The following is a 23,801-nucleotide window of genomic DNA, read 5'->3' on the forward strand; positions in this document are numbered from 1 at the left end:
AGTCTCATGCTGTGATACACAATGCCTTAAAGGTTACATTTCATACAACTATAGCAATGGTTCAGTTACAACACAATAAACAGAAGTCTAATAGGAGAACAATTTAAAATTATATAACATAAACAGCAAAATGTATGTTTATATACAAATCATATAACATTTATTTATTTATTGACATTTGATTACTGGGACAGTCTGTCTGTGCAGGAGCCCATTTTCAGCAAAAGCTAGGGAATAAAAGCTCCAAAGTATTGCAAATCATTTTAAGAATAATACTTTTACAGTCTTTAATGCTGAAAACAAATACTGTTTAAATAATTATGCCAAACTGGACATAATATGAAAACATTGGTTAAGAATAGATACATGTTTTATGACAATGATTTAACAGTGAAATTTTAGCCAGATTAATAGAGAAATTTAAAATTAAGTTAGTAAAATACAAACAGCGGTAGTGTTGTCGCCTCACAGTAAGACGTTGTCTTGTTCGATTCTCAGCTAAAGCGTCTTCTGTGTGGAGACATGCATGAATGGGCGTACCTTCATTGAAGGTTGTACGTCAGGGCTGGCAACTTGGTACGTAAAAATCTACTGCCAATCATTAGCGGACCAGAGTTCTGCTGTGGCGACCCCTAACCAGGAAAAGTCGAAAGATACAACAACAAAATACAAACAGGAATTGCAATATGGTGTGAGAGAAAAGCAGGCTTATGGTATATTTGGAGAGAAATTGATAGTACAGATGTGAGTGAAGGAGAGGAAGGAGATGTGACATATGACTAGGCATTTATCCATATTTAGAGATAGTTTATCCTGGTGTTGAGCAAGAACAGAGACAGTTTTTGGCTAGGAAGTCTCTCAGAATGGTTTTAAACAATGGAAGGGTACTGACCTGCTGGATAGAGATAAGGAGTTCTAGGCCTTAGTAACATGGTATGAGTATGGACAATGCCCAGCAGATCTGATAGGTTTGTGAACAGACCGGAGTTTTTGGCCATTGGATCATAGTGATTGACTAGTAACTTAGTTGTGCAAAATGTTTAGTGCTGGACAAGCAGATGCTTTCTGGATAATTTTATAGATGATAAAGAAGCTGTGTATATGTTAGTTGATGGGGTAGTTATAACCAGTTTTGGCTTTTACTGCTATACAGTGGTTGGTTCTAAAAGGAGTATTTGCTGCAAATTTAGCTACTATGTGATAGCATTGTTCAAGTTTTGATTTTTGTGATGCCTGAATATTAGTAAGATTGGGAGTGCCATAAAGAAGTGTAGGAGGAGATAAGTAGTGGCAAGTGTAGCTTTTGTTGGATCGATGATAACGTTTTTGGCTCTATAAAGCATCCCTAGTTTTTAATGAGTTTTTCTTATGCAATTTTGTATATGCAGGTGGAATTTAATATTATCGTCCACTATCATCACTAATAATTTGCTATGAGATCTGACTTCAGTGGTTGAATTATCTAGAGAGAGGACTTTTACATTTAGTTTATGTTGTAGTAGAGAGATTTGGGGGGGCAGTAATAGTTTTTTATGGCTGAACATGAGTTGTGAGTTCAAAGCATTTCAGTTGCTGTTAAAGTTTCCTGAGTAATCTCTGGAAGGTGTGCTACATTGTCAGATGAATAAATGCATGTGGAGTCCTTTGCATACCGTATTAGGGAGGCCTGTTGTGTGGAGGGTGTTGGTGAGAATGTTAAAGAGGAGGGGACCAAAGTTATAGCTTTGTGGTACACTGGTAGTAACTGGGAGGTATGGAGAGAGGATCATGTACCATTTTACTGACTGATACCTATGTATATTTAGCTTTTGAATCATAGAAGGGTGGGCTAAGAGACACTTAATGAGGGCAATTGAAGTAGAAGCTTGCTGTGGCAAACTGTGTCGAAGGCTTTAGACAAGTCTAAAAATAAGGATACTAGTTTGACATTATCTCTAGCTTTATTGAGAGCATGTATATAGATAAGAAGTGCAGTATCCATACTGTGGGAAGGACAGAAGCCATATTGTGTGGGAAATAGGAGTTCTTCCTGCAGGAGGTAGTTTAGCAATTGTTTTTGAATATACTTTTTCTCCAAGTATTTTGAAGATGGGGATAAGATTGCTATAAGTTTAAAGTTAGTGATGTCTGTTTAATTTCCTCCCTTGTGTAGAGGGATAATGTGTGACTTTTTTTCAGAGAGAGGAACTGTGTCATTTCTGGATTAAGCTATTTATAAGGATTGAGACAGGCAGGCAATGCTATCACTATTTTAAGGTATTCAGTTCGAAGGTCATCAGTTGATGTATAGCATGGTTTGAATTTGTTTGAGTAGTTTTATATAGGATGTAGGCACAAGTTTGAAGGTGAAAGTGGATGTGGTGATAAGTGGCTGCTGGGCAGGGTTAGGATTAGATGTTGGGGGATCTTTGGTTATTGATGCTATACTATCTATGAAATAAGAGTTGATTTGTATTGCAGTTTTAAGTGATGAGTTATTGGGAGAGAGATTCTGGTTAGATTTGTGGCCGGGATGCAAGATTTCTTTAATGGCTTTCCATAAGTTTTTAGGGTTTTGTTTGCTATTATTCTGAAAGTTGTTGTAGTATAGATTTTGTCATCATTAATTTGTTTTAGTACAATTGCGGAGCATTCTGAAGTTTGAGATTGTGGTGTTTTATATCTTTGTCATTCTTTCCATGCTTTTTCTATGTCCCGCATTAGCATTCTACTCTTTTTGGATAGCCGCATTGTTTGTTTTCAGTCTCTTCCTTCTAGGAGGTGTAAGGCTATTTAGGATATTCAGGAAAGTTGTTCTGAATTTATTTACAGCATCATCTAAGGGTAGGATTTTTAGCAAGTATCAGTTAATACAGGATTGGTTAGTAATGAACTTGTCTGAGTTAAACTTGGAAAGATTGTTTTATAAATATTCTGTTTAAGTGGATGTGAGAGATGTCTGGTTGTATCGACTGGGAGATGATTACTGAGACAGTCAGACATTGTACCCAAGGTGATGTATTTGCTAAGGTCCAATGAATAGGGCATTTGATATCTTGCTTTAATGTGTGACGCTATTAATTAGTTGTGTGCAACCAAATAACTTAACTCTAACTCCCCTACATCTGGACTCATGTCCAACCAATTGACATTCCCATCACCTAGAAATAGTATTTATTGTAGAATTGTTACGGATATACAGTCTAGGATATACCCGCGGTAGTGGTGCTGTGGTAGCGTTGTCGCCTCACAGTAAGACGCTGTCCAGTTCGATTTTCAGCTAGAGCGTCTTCTGTGTGGAGACATGCGTGAATGGGTGAATCTTCGTTGAAGGTTGTGCATCAGGGCTGGTAACTCGGCACGTAAATATCAACTACCAATCATTAGCAGACCGGAGTTCCGCTGTGGTGACCCCTAAAAGCCGAAAGATACTACAACAACAACAACAACAATCCAGTCTAGGATATCTTCCAGAATAGCTGTGTAACATGCAAACTATTTTCTTATGAACCTAATATATACCCACTCCATGGTCTCGCACAAACACACACACACACACACACACACACAATATTTTTCCCATGATTCATGTGAGCAATAACGCCCCTTAGAAACAGGAATACCTAGTTAATTTAAAATTATGTTTGTAATTGAACTGGTCCATGTCAGATTTTTTTCTTTAGCTATGCCCTTGGCAAAAAAAAGGCAAGGATAATTATGTTTGTGCTAATCAGAAATTAAATTGTCCTAGTCAGTCTCTCCTTTTCTTCAGCCATTTCCTAGGCCACACAGACCAGAATAAAGTGTATGCATGTACATCTATCCATCCATCTACTTTTTAAATATGTGTATGCTTGTTTATATAAGCATATATTGATTCTGTTACCACATGGTCTTGATTTACAAGGCCATCTTGCTTTGCTGAATATTCTGTATTTTTATAACTTCTCCATAAAATTGACTAATCTTCATTAAATGCTACCTTATTTTAGTAATCTGGTTAACAGCATTCATTGTTTTAATCAGTCATTTCATTCCATACTTAAACTATAGCCAGTTAAGAGAAATTTTGACCCTGTTATAAATAAAGATGTTTTCAGATTGAGCAAGGCATTTGAAGCATGCTGTTTGTGCTGCAGAAGAAACGTTGGCTTTCACTTTGCAGAATCTCATTCCAGATCATTTTAAAAACATTTTTGCTACTTTACTTCATGAAGATTGATGTAAACAATGCAATGATTTGCATAAAAAGTAAATAAACCATCACTGATTCATTAAGAACACGTCTTTAGGTTTTGCAATAACATAAGAAATTTGCATTACTGATTCTATCTCTGTTGTGTAGCAGCCTGCCATCAGAATACCATGTGTTTGTTTTTCTGCACCTGAGATCCAACATACTAGACTATTCTCGATCCTTTGCATTCTGAAGGTTTTTCAGATTACAATGGAAACTTGCTATCTTCTTTTTTACTCCTTTGTCTCCCTTCCTTCGTTTGCTGATCATGACTGATGTAGTTTGCTAGTAGTGCAAATCAAGATGCAGGACTGACAAAAACATCATTTTAAAGAGCCAAGTACTGTACAAGAATAATAAGTCAGGAATTAACACATGCAAGTAATATGATAGAATAGAAAGATACAATCAAATAAAGAAATCAGGTAAAAGACTGCAGAGTCAGATTAAATTACTTGTTTGGGGCTATAGCAAAATGATACAGAGTCAATGAGATTGGATAGAAGGCTTGTATAAATTGTCTAGGGCTGGAATAAATCAAGAAAATTGAAGTTAATGATCAGATCATGGTAATTTCGTAAAGCTGAGAAAAATATTTTACTTGGCAAATACAACATAAGATGTACTAGAATAACTAGAAGCTTGCAGAGTACAGCGATTAAATACATAAAGGGATAATTTTCATTATATTTGACTTGCAGGTCAGGGGTATCACAAGAAAGGACTAGCTCACTACTAATTTAAAGGATATATCTATATACATAAATGAGAAGAAAGGGAAAAGTGAGGAATCAAAGAAATGGGCATCCCAAAAAGAGCGATACAAGCTGGGAAGAAGAGTGTGCTAGAGATGGGATGCTCGGGATATTGGTTATCCCTTTTTCTTAGAAGCGTTTGAAGTGGAAAAGATTTGTGGTTTGTAGTATGTGTTTTATTGGGGAATATGGAACTAGAAGTGGTGCCAAATTAAATAGTTGCATTAAAAAGGTAACAATAGGACTGGCAGACAAGAGGCAACTGAAGCAAGGTAGTCACTATAATGGGGGTAGAGGAAAAGGTAGACGGGAGAAAGAGAATGAGTGGAACAAGTGGTGAATGGCAGACCAAGACAGAAGTGGGTAACATCGCAAGGAGAGAAGGAAACCAGTGAGTAAGGGATGGGTTTTCAAACAGCTTGAAAGGGACAGCATGTAAAAAGAATAGATTGTGAAAACTTAAAAGACTGCAGGGGGAACCTGAGAAGGATGCAGTCAGTATAGCTATGTAGGATGCTTGGGGTGGTGGAATTGCAGGGGAAGAAGCTGAAGATAGCGACTTGGGACTGCAAGTAAAAGAGGTGAGTGCTAGTGTGGGCAGTGTCTAAATCCACAAGGAAGACAGAGGAAGCCATGTTACATGATCTGGACTTTCTAGGACTTTGTAATGCACAGAAAGAGGTTACCAAGTTGGTTGTCAAAGAAGGGAGATGCATGTAGGTACCAAAGTCTTTTTAGAGGAGACAGTTGATGTGGTATCAAGCAAGGTCAGGGAGTGTTAGAGATATATGGCAAGACAGGAGGTAGAAATAGTATTCCTAGAAATGTGTACCAGCACACATCACGCATTTAAAATGAGATGATTAGGGGGTATAATAACTGCCTCTGTCAATGGGTAAGGGAAAATGGATTTGGTGCATAGACAGATGGAGGACATTCAGTAGAGGAGAATATCTCCATGATATGTAATGGTGTTCTCCATTATGTAGGTTGCTTGGAAATGAGGTCACTGGTAAATATCACTAATCATACTTGTGAACTCTGGAAGGGATGTTACAGACAGAAAAAGGAGGTAGGTACAGGGAGGCAGAAGTGCAAAATGGTCAGAGAACAGTTGTGCGCAATAAAGACTGTTGACCTTGATCATGGCTGCATAACATTACTATGTAGTGCCAAACTTCTGTTCAGGAAGAAGAGGTAACTGCAAAAGGTGATGCAGGAAGAGGGAGTAAGCATTACCATTACTGATATGAAAGCAACGTGGCCTAGAGATGTGGGGATGGAATGTGAATGCACTTGTCTAAAGGCTGTTAGGAAATGACAGAGAAGGGAGGACTGGAGGTAGAGACCTACTTAATGGAGAGCATCAAATGTCAGTTTTATACAGAAGTTAAACCCCGTCACATGATGGCAGCAGAGGTAAACCCCATCACATGATGGCAGCAGAGGTAATCCCCACCACATGATGGCAGCAGAGGTTAACTCCATGATTGTTAAACTAGAACATTCTCTGGTGTTTAAGGTAGAGAAGGAGGAAGAATGACAATGGTTCTCTACAGGCTCTAACCTGTGGCAGGGAGATGAAGGATGAAAGACTGAAGGAGAGAATATGGGGCAAGCAAAGAGTGCAATAGTTGCTGGGTCTGAATCTGTCAGGAGCAGAATTCTTGATTTTGAGCTCCAGAATAGAATGGGAATTGAGTTGATCATAAGGGTTAACAAACTGATGTAGTAATATACCAGAACAAAATTCTGGAGCTGGAATTAACCAAGGTAGAGCGGGCAGAGATATCCAACTTTTCTTTGTCCTTTACCAGATGTGATCTTGCCATTTTGTAGTTTAAGATGGTGAGGGGTAAGAATACAAAGGTGGTAGCTGGATTTTTTTTCTACTTTTGTTTCCATGTTTCCTGGTCATCAGTGCACTACTGTTAATCTTGGTCATTTTTTTCTTTCATCACTGACCAGAATCCAGCATTAATGCAAGAACAAACTATAGAGGTAACCATGGAGGTAGTTTGTGCCTTAGTGGCACCCAGGTAACATGAGTGTTTGTAAATAAGACCCTATGCCTGCTCCTGGAGACAGACATGAGCACCTGCTACCTCCACATTTTATAGGCAGTCTTCCACTCACACACCAAATACTATTGTTGCCAGCTTGGGATTGCAATTCCAATTTACCAGGTCCTGGCCATTTCTATGCTGTGCAAGCCTTCACTTTCATGATGACAATCAACTGAGTGGAATCCAGTTCTCTCACCACCCAAAATGGGATGAACCAGTATTAGTCATGTAATTCCCCCTTCCTCTACCATGGCTTTTCAGTGTCTGAGCCAGTGCTAAACCTTGGATCAGAACCAGAGCTTTATCATCCTGTGCCACAGAGCTGGGCTATTACTGTGGAATTTTAGGGGAGTAAATCAAACTGGAGGAAGGTAAGATATAATTTAGGAGTCTGTTGTCAAACTGGGAAAATAAACAATCTGAGAAATAGCTTATATCTATGTACAAGGGTTTGAGGAAGAGATAAAAAGAGGTAATGACTTGTGAAACTAGCATGTAAAACAAATTATGTACAGATAGGTATAAGAGGTGGAGTGGAGAGGTAAAGGTGGTACAGTAGAAGAAGGCAAGCAGAAGGGACAAAAATGTGAGGGCAGAAAAGGTGCAGTGTGAAAGGGAGTTGGTAGAAGGGGTATGTAATTGGGGGGGATGCTCTTTAGATATAGGGCAGAAAGTAGGGAGAGAACTAGGCAGGCTGGGCAAAGATGGGATAGAGATAATGGAATACAGGAAAAAGCAGAGGTACTAAATGAACATTTGGCTTCAGTCTTCGTGGATAAGCCTTTCTGGATAAAAGTAAGGAAAACTACTTATGGTATAGGACTAGCTGGAGGGCAAGGTGCACAGCCTTGGAAGAAGTGGGTGATAAATCAAAGGGACCAGGTGGTCTGTCTCCAAGGTTCCTCAAGAGTTTGGCCAGTGTGCTTGCTAATCCATTGCCTGAGATCCCTCATCAGTGCAGGAGTGTCTGGTGGCTGAAGGATAGCAAGTGTATGAGGGGAAGTGCAAGAGAAATCTAGGGTATAAGAGGTATATTAGACTGAAAGCAAATAGAGAATTCATGGAAAAAATCCTTAGGGAAAGGTTGTACTTTCCTTTAGGACAACAGTCTCCAGGTCATCAAAAAAAATGGATGTTTGGTAAAAGAAGTGGTCTGTCAAACCTGTATTTAGTTTTGGAACTGGGTTAAAGAAGAACTTGAATGATGAGTACTGGTAGAGGTGGCTTAACTGGATCTCACTAAGTCCTGTGCCTTGTTGCCACACTGGTGACTGCTAAGAGAACTTGACAATGCTGCATGGCTGATGTCAAGAATAAAGGAAGTGAAAGGTACTGAGGACTCTATCCTGGGTCTAATTCTTTTTAATGCATTCATATTCCCTATCCCCTCAGCTACACATTGAAACAATCAAATTCTTTATTGATACAAAGTTAAGATAGTTAAGATCAGCAGTGGAGACTGTGGGAAGAGCTAGGAAAAGTTCTGGAAATGCTGACTGAGTAATTATAAATCTAGCAGTTATGGTTCATTGCAGCCAAATGTACAAAAACAGTGCAGGTTTGTCGCCCATAGCTCTGGTATGGTAGTATCTGGTCGAAGGTGTGGAGCTGATGGCAAGAAAACAGGGTAAGGAATGGGAGATATTGGTAATGCCTGGACTGTACCACCAAGGGCAGAGTAAAGACACCATTGTCAGCCCAAGTGGGATTTTAGGTTATGTTCCTGGGAGAAATAATGCTCCCTTCTGAATGGTCCATCCTCAGACTCCATCTTTGAGGAATGTATGCATGTCTGAAGGTGATTCAAGAAGATGGACATCATGTTGGAGTACAAAAGAATGTATGTAATGGAGGTCAAAGGATATGACCCAAGAGTAAAAAAGACCTTGAAAACTACTCTAGTGATCATACATATAATGGTATGATGTGGATACACATGATCATGTTTAAGGGAAGAGAATGAGCCTTCCTGAACAGGAAGGCTAAGATGGAAGGAGGTGGTAAACATGTATCCAGTTTTAAGAAACCAAGTAGTCTTTGGAGTTTTGAAAGTACTTGTACTTGGAGGGTTTGCTGGCTTACCCAATGGACTATAAGAATGGCTGGTTTTGAGCAAATCAAAAAAGAGTTATTCGGCAGGGTGTATGACTGGTAGAGAATGGTTGAGGGGGAATGGGTAAGGATGCTGGTGAGGTGGTTTGCTAAATGTTGTTAAAGGGCAGACTAAAAAGGCTTGTTATCTTTTGCCATCCGGCAGATGTAATGTAACAACAGCTGTACAAGCAGGCACTGATGATTCAAGAGATGAATGCTTTAGTTTTAAACTTGGAAGCATCAGAAGATACAGCATTCTTTGCTATGTGCAGACTCTGCAGGAGACTGAGATTATTCTGCGATTTGAAAGAGGGGAGAGATAATAGGCACATACTATAGGAGGTTAGGAATACAAGTTGTACACTGCAATGCCACTGCCTGGATTCTTGACTGGAATTGACCTTGGAACACTCTACTGCAGCCTCACCTGTTACTACACCATTTGGCTCTTAAATGTTATGCCGCTGACCTGTAGGGACTTTGCTAATGTCCTTCACTGAGGTGAATGTGAACTACCTTTAAGCAGTCTGCCCTCAACAATCCAGTGCGTTCTTCAAAAAATGATCTGTTTAACTTGGAGCAAATTGGGGAAAAGCCCAAGGTTCAGATAACTAATATGGGACTCTGAAGATCATTGGGTCCTTGACATGTGTGATGTCTGCTAGTGAAAAAGACTGAAAGATGACTGTATGCCTCTGATATTCTGATGATATGGAAGGGAGGGAAAGGGGACTTTGAGAAAAGGGTCTCCCTCATCATCTGAAACATTTGTTCCAGAACTCCTTTTCAAAGGACTGAAGGCAGACTAAGGAGTAGTTACATACCACTGGGGCTTGTAACACATTTTTTTGAGAATTATCAGGGAGCATTTGCTGTTAGTAACAAGTGTGTGGCCCTGTAAGTGTTATACTAATAAGCATGATGACGTTTAGTTATGGGTTCCTGTGGCTGAATGGAAAGTCTGGGGTAGAACAGTGCAGATTATTGTACTTAAGAAGCTTTAGAGGTGCACTTAATGTTCGTGCAAATGTGAAGAATTTAAATGAGCAATGTGGGCTGCCTTCAGAGGTACAGAATGTCATTTAAGGACTTATGAGTGATGGTGGTTCTTGAACACAAAAATGCTATAAATAACATTATTATTAACATTATATTAGGCATAAAACAAGTATTACTGTCCCCATCCAAGTCAGATCATTCTGTAGTAAAAAATATTTTGACCACAGTCTGTTTCAAAATGAACTTATGCTAGTCAACTGGTCACCTCTTAAATCTCTCCCAATAGATAAAGCTGTTAGTTACTTTAATAACACTTTTCTCACTATCCTTGAACATCATGCCCCAATGCGTTCTACACGTGTCAAATCTAAAACAGCCCAATGGCTCTCAAACAACACTAAAAAACTAATCCTAAGTAGGAATAAAGCCTGGGCTAAATGGCGAACCACAAAAAGCTTAACTAATAATGTCACTTTTAGACAACAAAGAAATATGACAAAAAAAGCCATCATACAAGATAAAAAGAACTTCTATACTCAGCTTCAACAATCTTCCCTTCACCATCCACATAAATTTTGGACCTCTATCAACAAGCTGTTATCCCCTGGTAAAGTTGCCACACCAAATCCGCTAGGCTCTAACCCCGACTGCCCCTTACAAACAGCTAACGCCTTTAACACTTTCTTCACTTCAGCCATACTAAAGCTAGCTAACCAACAAAACCCAGATACCTCCAAACTATTTGCCCCTAGCTCCATTCCCCCCCATTTCACCTCAAACCCATACCCACTTCTCATATACTGTCCTTACTTCATAAACTAAAACCCACAACCCCCTCAGCTGACAGATTACCAGCAGAATACCTCCAACTAGGTGCAAAAGCTTTAGCATACCCCATCTCTATACTGATCAAACAGGACCATAGAAGAAAGTACAATTCCATCAGTCTGGAAAATCTCTTACATTATCCCTCTTTTCAAAGGAGGTGACTCTACTGAGTATTCTGACTTCCGCCCTATAGCGTTACTATCTCCTCTTGCAAAAATAATGGAGAAATGCATCCACAAACAGTTACTAAATCACCTACTAAGCTACAATCTCCTAGCTAATTGCCAACATGGGTTTCGACCATACCATAGTACTAGCACAGCCTTATTATCCTTTATCGACTCAATTAACAAAAACCGCAACAATAATACTCCTTCTTCAGCATTCTTCGTAGACCTGTCCAAAGCCTTTGACATGGTCAATCACCAACTTCTCCTCCATCATTTAAAGTCCCTCTCACTAGATATCCCTGCCTTAAGCTGGTTCATATCCTATCTAGACAACCGAAAACAGGCAGTTCTCTGGGACAACCAACTCTCTGATCTCCTCCCCACCTCTATAGGGGTCCCTCAGGGCTCTATCTTAGGTCCTCTACTGTTCTCCATTTTTATAAATGAACTTCATCTAGCTACTCCACTAACAATATGTATTCAATATGCAGATGACACTACTATCATTTGCTCAGCCTCAACACAGACAGAACTTCACTCTCTCACACAAAAAACCTTCACAACTATAGAGCAATGGTTCTCTAATCATTGTCTTCTCCTCAACCCCAAGAAAACCAAACTCCTGCTCTTTCCACCCACCCACTTGTCTTCCTCTATCAATTTTACACTTACATCCAATAATGGGACCATTATCTCTCCTGACCAAACAACAAAACTCTTGGGTATTACTATTGACAATCAATTAAGATTCGACAACCATATTAACTCTACAATAAAATCTACTAACAGAAAACTAGGCTCTCTCTACAGAATCAAATCTTTTCTTACTACTGAAGCCAGAACTACAATAGCTAGAACCCACTTAATCTCAACCCTATTATACGCTTCCTCTATATACACTAATCTTTCTAAGCAAAATCTTAACAAACTAGCTACATCATATAACAACATTGCCAGATTTGCTACTGCCTCTCCATATATAACTCATCATTGTATAAATCTTAAAAAACTAAGGTGGCTGGAATTACCCCACCTAATACAATACTACCAACTCTCTATTGCCCATAATGCCCTTCATCACCCCGACAACACTCCAGTACTCTCCACCCTCATAAAACCCTATAACAATCAGAAGTACCTACGCTCCTCTAACAAAATACTGATCCAAACTTCCCTATCTAAAAACTCAGCAGGTGACTCCACATTTTCCAACTCAGTTGGCAAAATATGGAACCAGTTACCACAAGACCTCACAACCCTAACTTCTCTCCCCCTATTTCAAACTAAACTAAAATTCTTCCTAACCAACCACTGGTTATGCTCATGCAATAACCCTGGTTAGCTAATTTCTTTTTGCTTCTATTTTATCTGATTCCTTAACTCCCTTTCTTTTTCTTCTTAACTACAAATTGAAACAGAGTATCTAAGTTCATCATTTTTATTTTTTTTCTTACCCTGCTAAGCCTCATATTGTATTCAAATGTCTATACAACCTGTCATAGGTTTAAAGCATATGTTTTTCCTATATTGTATATTCATGTATATCTTTATCTTGTTAAGTAGTACGTAGAGGAGATTTTCTCCCCGGGCCTCCACTGAAAATGGACATATATCCAGTTGGACTAGCCCAGTTAACAAATGTAAAATAAATAAAATAAAAAAAAATAAAATAACCATAGATTCATGTTCTGGCTAAGAGGAAATGAGGTGAGAGTTCAATGAACATATAGAAATGATTAGTAAACTAACAAATCAATGCACAAAAAATCGATATAGAGAAATCAACAGTCAGTCTGGATATGTGTGATTTTATATGAAAGTATGTGTACACACATTGTATGCGTATATACTGAAGCTGTATAGGGCCCTCGGGATGTGAACACCTGTTTGTATACAAAATATGCTATGCTCATACTAGATGATTATTTTCTTGCATAGGATTCCAAAGAATAGAGGTTATGGTATGATTAACAGGCTAAGGAAAAGGATTCAGAGCTGCAAGGATTTTTTAGTCTGAGGACACCACTATTTCACTTTAAGAAAAAATGGTAGAGATGCTTAATAAGGTTAGTGCTGAGAACATTTTGTAACAAAAAGGGTAAAAACAAGGTCAACTTAAATTTTTCCCAGGAAGAACATATGGAGGACTTGTGAGAGAGAGGATTTCCCAAAAGGAGAAAAAAGTGGAAGAAATTGATGGGCATAGTAAATACATGACAGTCAGTATACTGCTCAGGAAGAGAGGAAAAAATGTGTGTGATCATATCTCCTTTGCAATCAGTTATATTGCAGATTTCCATGTAGTATAGAAAAGTTTGACTAAGTATTCGCCAGTTTTCATCCGGGCAAACAAGCCAACCATGAAAGTGTGTCATAAATATTAAAAATGTCTTTTTTGTAAATGTTTAGGAAATGTTTTGGACTATGCAGTAAAAATATAATTGGGATTATTTTCCTTATGACACTAACCTTGGTGTAGCATATGGTCCGTACTTGGGGGCAATATATGTGGGTGGAATGGAATTAAAATTTAAGAATATCCGAACGTATTGCAGCTGTTAAACATGCATTGCAAAGTAATAATGTGGTCACATACATTAAAGGTGTAGGTCCTTGGAGTAATATTAATTTAGTATGAGAGCTTCTGGTAATGGCATTTGATGAACTTTGGTGTCTTTTTATTGGGGTTGAATGACTACTTTAATTGAAGCCCTTTTTATATTAAAAGTCATACAGAGGATTTTTTTCTGTAGTGTGTATCTTAATGCTCAAACTAAACTATAGAGTAAGACCAGTAATGAACATGTCTTGCATAATCCCATCTTGTTTTACCTCTGTTATTTGTATAAAGAATATCAATTATTCGTGTATTTCATTTTTTAAAACAAATGAATGGCAAATATTAAACATTTTCATGTTTAATTATTGCTTGACATTTTTAAAATACTTAAAGTTCTTGCTTGCTTCAGCTACTCTCTGACAATCATTTAGTACATACCTCATTCCTGTATAATCTACACATGTCTGATGATTATACACTTCAATAAGGGCTCTTAAATATTTATATGAAACACTGTACTGGTTCAAATATTTTAATCTTCACAATTTAAAAATGTTGCATCCATGGATGCCCTCGCTGGTGTTTTTCTTTGTACTTTTTCCATTTTTCTTGTTTTAGTTTTCTTCTAAAGTTTCAGTACTATTTCACATTCTAATTTTTGTATGATGTAATTAACACATTTCATAATTTCTGATTTCTTGGATTTCGTAAATATTTTTATACAGCCTACAGTTTTGTAATTATCTTTAATCAATTGGTTGATATGATTAGAAAACCTCAAACCTGGCTCTACCCATGCACCCAGGTCCTTAAATGATATGTGCTCTATTAAATATTCACTCTTCAGTCAGTTTCCCAAATCTCAAAGTTTTACCTTTATAACCGTAATTTGCAGAAGGACGAGTGCTCACATGAACGACTCTAATCCACGAAACTAACAATGTCGACACACCTACATCTTCGAAAAACAGCAAATCGAACAGCAGATTTGCTGTATTTCGAACATGAAAGTCGAAGAAAAAACAAACAAACTGTAAAGCAGGGGGGCAAGCCCCCCGGCACCCCACATGTGGGGGGCTGCATCCCCTACACCCCCTACTTTATTATTCTAACTCAGAGATCGCACTACAGTGGGGAAAGGAACCATTTCGCAATTCCCCATTATAGTGCAATCTGCCCTTGAATGTCGAATGTGCAATGAGCGAATCTCACTGTGCATTCACTCATTGCACATTCACACCTTTTTACTTTCGGTGTTTGCATATCTTGCAGACTGCCTTTTGGGTATGTACAGTTCACCCTTCTGCAAATCGCGGTTATAAAGGTAAACCATCTCAAATGCATAGTTTTTGATGTATTTATCAGCATGTTATTCTTGTGTGCAAATAGTGAAATTTAGTCAGGTTCTTTTGCAGACATGTCCTGTCTGTAGCAGATGTAATCAATTTATCCATTTTCAAGTCATCTGAGCACAGACTATAGGACACCTCAGATGAAAAAAGTAGATTTGAAAGCTGAGCCTAAACAAGTATAAACTTGGGACTGAGCCCCGTGGGTTACCCTGACCGTAACCTAGAAATTCACCTGCTGTATGATGCTTGTTATGCCCTATTTGTATCCCATGCAGCTTATACACCTTATCAAGATTAGACCAATACCTAGTTATTCTAATTTATTTATCAATAATGGCTAAATTACTTTTCCTTTAATCGTTAGAGTTGTGATCATATTACTGCTTCCTGTACTACTAGGCAGAGCTGTGTTTCCCCAGAGTAACACATCTTTTTTTGTATGTTTGCTAACCAGGTAAGCCCACTGGATACGTGTCCCTTTTCAGGGGCAGTCTGAGAGCACTCTGTTGTCAAGTGACTGACTTATAGTTACACAGAAGGGTAAATAGAGGTGGAAGGAATCGAGCTGTTTATCCTTGACTATGGGAAGCAGCTTATTTATACCTCAAAACCTTAATACTGTGTGCTGTCTATCAAACAGTTATTGAAGGCAATTTGCCAGGAATCTGAAAGCCTTAAATGAATTACTCCTGTCTCACTCCTGGGTGTGCTAGCTTGCTGGTGTAGAGATTTTGTTCCCATGTATGCTGTCAGTTGATGCATTTAGCTACCATTCCCACCACTTGAAAGCCAACCATTCCCCCCACTCAAATGCCAACAGGGAAGAGTGAAATTAAGTATCTTGTGCCTGTTGCCCTATCCTACGTGAAGGGTGAAAGTATTATCTGCCAAACTGCAGGTTCATACTGGGGGCTAGAGGAAGTAGATATCATGGTGCGGCGAATAACCAAAGAGCTGTCCTGATACTGTTAATATCTCAGACTGTAAGTTATACAGTTGCTGAGATGCATTGCACAAGGGACTATATACAAACCACAGGTAAGGGTCAGTTTCTTGAACCCAATTCTATTAAAAATTGTTTCTGATCAAAAACTAGACATCAAAAAATGCATTTATTTGCAACAAAAAGGTCATGTATTTTTTGCCCCGCTGTAACCCCTATGCAGAGGGCTGCACTCTTTTCCTCTCTCTCTCTTTCTAAGAACTATAACCATCACTAATCTCACTACATCTTGGAAATAATAAGAAATCACTTCCATCACACCAAAGCAGGTGTTTCATTGAAGAAAGCCATACACTATCTCACTTGAGAATATAGTGTCAACCAAATGACTACTTCTCGGGTCTATTCTCTCATGACCCAGTAAACACCTGATAGACATTTTGCAACCAATTGTGGTGATATGCCAGTAGAAGTAGACTGAATACTCTGTCTTCACTGGTGGTTAATAGATCCTGCAGGTGTAAGGTTTGGACAGTAAGAGCCAAGATGAGTGTGGGTGCTTGGCAGGGCTTCAGGGCCTGATGAGTGAAAAAATATATAATATGTATTGGTGTGAAATCTGAATGTCCACAGATGTAAGGAAGGCAACTATTGGTATCTTTATTTTGACTTTATTCATTCATTCTTTAATGGAGTAAATTAACTTGTCCACCTTGGACCCTTTTTAGCCACAGCCCAGACAGTAATGGCAAGGGGGATAAGGTATGTGGCCAGTTGAGAGTAGTCAGTCATGCAGAATCTTTTCTTGAGGGAAAGAAAAACTGGAATAGCCAGAGAAAAATCCACACACACACACGTTCACAAGATGCAGACTCCACTTCATGGACAAAAGGTTTAGAATGAACCATAAATTCTATGGCTGTGACTCAGAGATATTAACCAATGAGGACATGGTGTGCACAATCTTGGCACTTTGATTCAGCTTTACCAGTCAATAAGATTTGCTACAGCCCACTAGCTCACTTAACTGCACATGCTTGGCTTTCACCTTTAACCTTTCAGTACACGCTGTTAAGATAATAATTTTTCAATGCACTAGTCACAAGTGCTTTACGAAGTCCTACACCAGTACTTGGTTTAAGTCCTAATAAGTGCAATTGCTGTGCACTGCTAACAATATGGAATTCTACTATAAATGTAATGCAAACAGGTTAACCAGGAATGGGTTTATTGGTAGTATGACTGGAGACTTGGCTCATAGCAGCTGCACTACTAGTATGGCTACCTCAGTTATTGATATTATAAATATTAATTTATATTTATATTTCTGTTGGACTCATTTTATTTGCACATTCTGGTGATTTCCTATTTTCCCCCTGTTGCCTTATAATCCATGACTTCCCCTCTAAAAGGCCCATTGGTTCAGTGTGACCTACCCTGTTAAACTGCAAGACATCTCTGAAGCACACAGAAGGATATCCATTACTAATTCACTAGAACATCACGTATCTTTGAGACTCTCGGTAGTAACTGTATACAATATTTAGGTATTTAGTTCAGGGTCTGTAATATGATGCTGAAGCTTAAATGTACTATGACACTTGTCTTTGACGTAATGAGTACTATACTATACTTTTATAATTTCACCATGCTGATAGCCTTTGACACTGATTGCAGACGTGTATGAAATTAAGAAGAAATAAGTTGTGCTTGGGAAATTATTTCATTGACTTCCTGGTTCATATAAATACATTTTCTAAGCTCCTAATGAGAAAATACTTATTTAATTCTAAAAAAAACTGCTGCAACATGACTGCTCTGCTATTGGCAATTTCCTGATCTCGTAACAATTTACTCATTTAATTTGATTTGTACCATCCATGAAACGACTGTTTTCATGACTAATGACCAGTGGGCACTTCACTGGAGCAGTGCCAGTAATTTAATAAATTATACGTATCAAAGCCAAAGCCACTTGCTGCTGACATAGCCATAGTTATGGCTCTTCTCCAAGGTAAGACTGATACTGTGGCTCAAATATTTATTAACAGAATCTTTAATTTTTCATAAACTCTTATGAGCCACTAGGAATGCCATGAACTGTGAAATGGTTTAAACATTTTTTTGCAAGGCTTCCACTGTGTACCTCCTAAAGAACACCAAGTTTCATCCTCAATATACAGAGAACACTAAAAGTGGTGCCTGTGCTGTTCCAGTTAAAGCTTCATGTTAAGTCTGTTTTGAACAAATCTTCCTCTTTGTGCTCGTGTCTATGCCAGAAAACATAAAGCCCAGGAAGATGCACTTTGAATAATAAAGTGTAGAAGATCCCAGGCCCGGCCTTTGCTTACCTTAAAAAATTCTGTAACTTTTCTTTGCTGTCCTGGCATGACTGACAGCCAGAATACAATTTTTGGTCTGGTTTTAAAAACTGTATATTATGTTGGCAATACTTATGCCACATGCTGGCAGATACCCCTTTTTAGATCTTTCTGATGATATCATCACCAGTTTTCACAAAACTGTTAGCATCTTATTCTTGGGTACTTTTCTAAATATATGGGTTAGATGAGTAGTTAGGTTATAAATATAAATCCATTGGCAGATTATGATTAGAAAATAATTTTCCATATGCAAGTAGGATCTGTAACTTGATGAATTTAGGTAAGTTAATTTGTTGCAAAGTACTCTGTCATCACACACTGCAAACATTAATTTTATTTTGCTGCCAGAGCAAGCATTTATCTTGAAATAAATTAATTTTGCTTTGCTACTTAAACACACTGTCAAAGTGCTAAAATTACTTATTGTTAAAATGTATTGCTTTATGTAGGTGTGTGCATCTTATGTTCACATTCAATTCTAGGAATGAAAGGGCCTTTTATTCTAGCATCATTGCTAGCTGAAAGATATTTCAAACTGTAAGTAAACATGAAGTGGCCGTAGTATAATCAGTGAATTGTTCCAACTTTGTCAATGAGCCTCTTGGGAAATAAGCTAAGTGTATTTGGTTTACTGTATATCTATGAAATAATCACTACACTTAAATTGGAGGTCATTATAATATTTTCTCTTTTTCTTTGACAAAATGTAAAGGTTTATTTAAGAGTTGTGATTCATTAATTCATCTATTTTTGCACTGACTTATCCTGTTCAGGATTGCAAGGAGACCGAATCTATCTTAGAAAACAAAGGATATAAAGTGGGGAAACCTTTCCTGGATGGGGTGCCAATCCATCACAGGTCACTGACTTCCTCTTTTCACAATATGACCAACACCAGTCTACCTACTGGCATGTCTTTTTTTCATAGATCGGAAAACCCAGGCACTCAAAACACACACACACACACACACACACACACACACACACACACACACACACACACACACACACACACACACACACGCACACACACACACGCACACACACACACGCACACACACACACACACACACACACACACACACACACACACACTCTCTCTCTCTCTCTCTACAGGGAAGTTCATTAGGGGTTCCTGAGTATTAATGAATGTGTCCTAGAGCTACGACGTTTGAATCGCGTGGGGTAGCAAAGGATGTTAATAATTCCAGTTATTTATTAACCGATTATGTCAGAACACGCAATAGTACCTGGCTGGCTTTATTATTCTAATGAAGTTCTGAAATAAAAACAAATTAAAGTGATGTATGTATGAATATCCTTTTGTACTTTTGGTAGGTTATCAACAGCATTCCTTTGACAAGGCTCTACAGCATTTCCTTTTTATACATCATATGATAATAAATTCAATCATTCATGAAAATGCCACTTAAAAATGTAATGCATTTTTAAATAAATATTTAAATATAGTTTCTCTTTAAAATACATTTGATATTAATCTTTTTATTTAACCCAAGATATATTTTGCCTGTAACCTTTTTTTTATCATTTTTAACTTCTGGTATATCCAGATAGTTTTCTACATCACTGCCTCTAGAGGTTTCTACAGTATGTTCAAATACACAAAGTAGACATCTTTTAATAAAACCACAAATTGTAGAATATGTATTAGTATCCATTGTTTTAATCATGTAAATGTGTTCTTATCCAGTTGGAAAGCTTTATTTTAATTTTTTCTGCACAAAACAAGAACAGGGCACTCTCAAGAAACAGTAAACTACCAATGTAGTTGAAGAATTAATTATATATTGGACTGGTATTCTGTAGAAACACTTAAAATGTAACACTGATGTCTCAAAAATAACCTTAGACTCATTCTGTATTTGAACATTCCATATGATTTTTTTTTAATTTCATCAGTCTCCATTATTCTTTATTCTTCCATGCAAATTCCAACCACCCTTTCAAATTCTGTCCTCTTACCAATGCAATGTGGTTGTAAACCCACTTTTTAACCAAATATGGGTAGCCAAGTAAAACTGTTTCCATTTCTTAAAAAATATTCTTGATACTTGCTATCCTCACTATATTCCACCAGAAATGGTATAGTTATCACTTCATGAGCATCCTTGACAATTGAAAGCTCCCCCAAATTGTTTTAGATGAGATATAATTCCATTTAACCTTTATAAAATTATTTTCATCATGTATTATTTAACAACAAGGCCTCATTATACCTATTATGAGCAAATGTTCAACTAATTCATCCACCTTATTATCAAATCTCAAATAATCTGAAATCAGTTTAAATGAATATCTTGTTTTCTTGTGTGTTTCTTTACTTACTGTAGGTGTGCATTAGTGGTGTGCATTAGTGGCATATATCAAATTATTTGTTAAACATCTTACAGTGACCAACAGACCAATAATGTTTTTTTTCTTAAATAAGACTGGGATTTGATCAAAAATGTTAATTAAGCATAAAGAAATTGAAATTGTATCTCTTGAAGCTGAAAACAAGGAATTACATAAAATCATATTGCATTCTAATTTTCCATTAAATAAGTCTGAATTTGAAAATGGATTGAGTAATGTGAGTAGGATGGAAATTGGTATAAAGAATCCTAAATTAAAAAAGAAATGAAAATGCTATGAAACAGCATATAAGAATGGTACATGGCTTATTCTGTATGACATACATTCAATCATATATCTCAAGTCACTTCACCCAATAAGGTTGTATAGACACAAAAATTCTATTCTTGTTCTTATTTTATTGGGGAGTCCCATCCACTGCCAAGATGGTTCAGTTGCATTGCAGAGAAGAACAGCAGTGCACAAACAGGCCTATTAAATTCCAACATCCAGTTGGACTTGAGATAAAGTTACATCAGATGTCTGTGTCACATCATTCCACTGGCAGGAGGATATACTGTGACAAAAGCGGAATGTTGGCAATCTCAAACAGGACTCTCCTTCAGAACATATACAGGAATAACCGTCATTAGAAGAACTTCCAAAAGAACAAGTAAAAAGGATAATAAATGGATACTTAAGTAATTTTATGTTCAATGACACTTGATTGATAGAGGTAAAAGTGCTTGAGAGAGGTTTTTCATTTGTACCAGCTAGATGAGAAGATGAGGCACATACAATAATTGAATTAAAATTGCATGTTAGGAAGTTTAAATTTCCTAACACACAAAATAAATCTCATGGAATGTTCAAATGTAGAATGAGAAATGGTCCATGTTTATTTTTGAGCAAAAAGGTGTCAATTATCATTGTAACAAGCCTAACACCTTTAATCTGGCTTTAAGTTCACCTTTATCAGTCTCTGAATTTTTGTGAGAAAGATGTTGTGTCTTTTTTGCAACACCTACACGTTCACAGATTTTGTAATTTTTTTTAAGAAAGGAAAATTTTAACCACTTTGAACACTAACAGTAAATTAAGATTTAAGGATGACAAAAGTGGATCTATGGTGGTTAGATACACACGTCTATAAAAATGAGTTATTGATTGATGTACATTATTACACACATTAAGAAGAGTGAGATTAATTTAGCCTATTAGTGAGTTGATTTGGTTCTTTCAGATTTATTGCTTTAGGGTTTGATGTATTTTATATGAATGTTTATTGATTAAATATCATAAAATAGTATTTTTTTGGTTTATGTAAAGTACATAAAAGCCACAGAATCTTCCTTTCATGTCCATAGTATTAGCTAAGGGTAATAGAACTGAATGTGTATTTAGATTGTTAAATAAACTGGTGCAGTATACTCATTCATGTATCAAAGACTCCTGAGCTTTACTGAATAAGATGAATCAACTTCACACAATGAATTTTAAATAGACCATATTTTTAGTTACAGCTGAAATTGCCTCTTTGTGTAATGTTATTCCACAGACTTTTAAGTTTAGAAATGAACTATTTTCTGTATTGTGCTACACATTTCACAAGTGATTACATCAGTACAATTTTTGTTTTTTTGAGAATACCTTTTTCATATTTTTGATTACAGAAAAAATGTGGTGCACCTAGGGGGGTGGCAGTTGTCCCCAGGTTTGCTGATTTATTTATTTGGGATTGGGAAGAACTATTTGTTATACTGCATCCCATTACAAAAAGGTTAAGATGTCTGGGCATTTAATTGATTACCCCGTTTGTATTCTTGAAGACTATTCAAATTATGTAAATAATATACAACCTAAATTGCAAAATAGTTTTAATTTCTTAGAATTCAATTTTAATGTTAGCAAGATAAAAGTTTAAAGTATAAGATCACATGAGCATTTGCCTCTAACATATATAGATAACAAATGAACATCCACGGTGGTGCAGCGGTAGCATTATTGCTTCACAGCAAGAGGTTCTCCCGTTCGATTCTCAGCTGGAGTGCAGGGAGTGCCTTCTGTGTGGAGTCTGCATGTCCTTTCCGTGGTTGGGTGGGCGTTCAAAAGACATGTGTAAATGGGCATGCCTTCATTGAAGGTTGAACGTTGAGCTGGCACCTCGGCATTCGTGAAAAATCTACTGCCAATTATTAGCGGACCGGAGTTCCGCTGTGGCAACCCCTAACCAGGAAAAGCCGAAAGACAAACAACAACAAACACATATAGATAAATATTTATAAATAATTATATGCATGTCACTAGTGCACACCCACTCTCTAAAGGAAATCATAATAGGACAAAGTATTCTGTTATCTGGACTGATTTCAGATAATTTGATATTGGATAATATGGGTGAATTAAATGTTTGACAGAGGGTGTGATTAAACCTTTTTGTTAAATGGAATCACATTTTATGTAAAGGCAATTTGGATGAGAGTCTGAGTAATTAGAATTATTACTTCCAGGACTGTCCTATAAGTTGACTTTTCGTTAGGATTTCCTGTGGCCAATAGTGTGGATAACATAAGTTTCAAGAATATTTTTAAGAATAACTGGAAATGTTTACTTGCCTGCCTAGATTTGGTTAAAATGGGTTTGTAACCACTTTTTATTGATAAGAGAGAACTGAATTTGAATGGGCAGTTAGAATTTGGACTGGAGGATAGCGATGATAATGGAGACTGCTGAAGTAAAAAAAAAAAAAACTTATGAAAACTTCAAATTTGGAAAATGTATTTAAATGTTGCAATTTTATTCTTGAGACATCAGTATTAATTTTTGAAGTGTTTCTGTGGAACTATACTTGTTGAGAGTAGATTGGTTTGTTCCGCTACATTAGTAGTTTAATGTGACTTATGCATGTCCTCTTCTTGTTTCCATTTAGAAAAGGTAGAAGAAAAGCTTTCTGACCAGATAAAAGAACACATTTATGCTATTAAAACAAAGGACACTAAAACTATATGTTAAGAATTTATATTATATGTATTGGAACAGATTAGAAACCTCTGGAAAGACTGATGTAGAAAATTCTAGA

This window comes from Protopterus annectens, chromosome 14.part0 (assembly GCF_019279795.1).
Source record: "Protopterus annectens isolate FY-2018-M chromosome 14.part0, PAN1.0, whole genome shotgun sequence".
In the NCBI taxonomy this organism is placed as follows: domain Eukaryota; kingdom Metazoa; phylum Chordata; order Ceratodontiformes; family Protopteridae; genus Protopterus; species Protopterus annectens.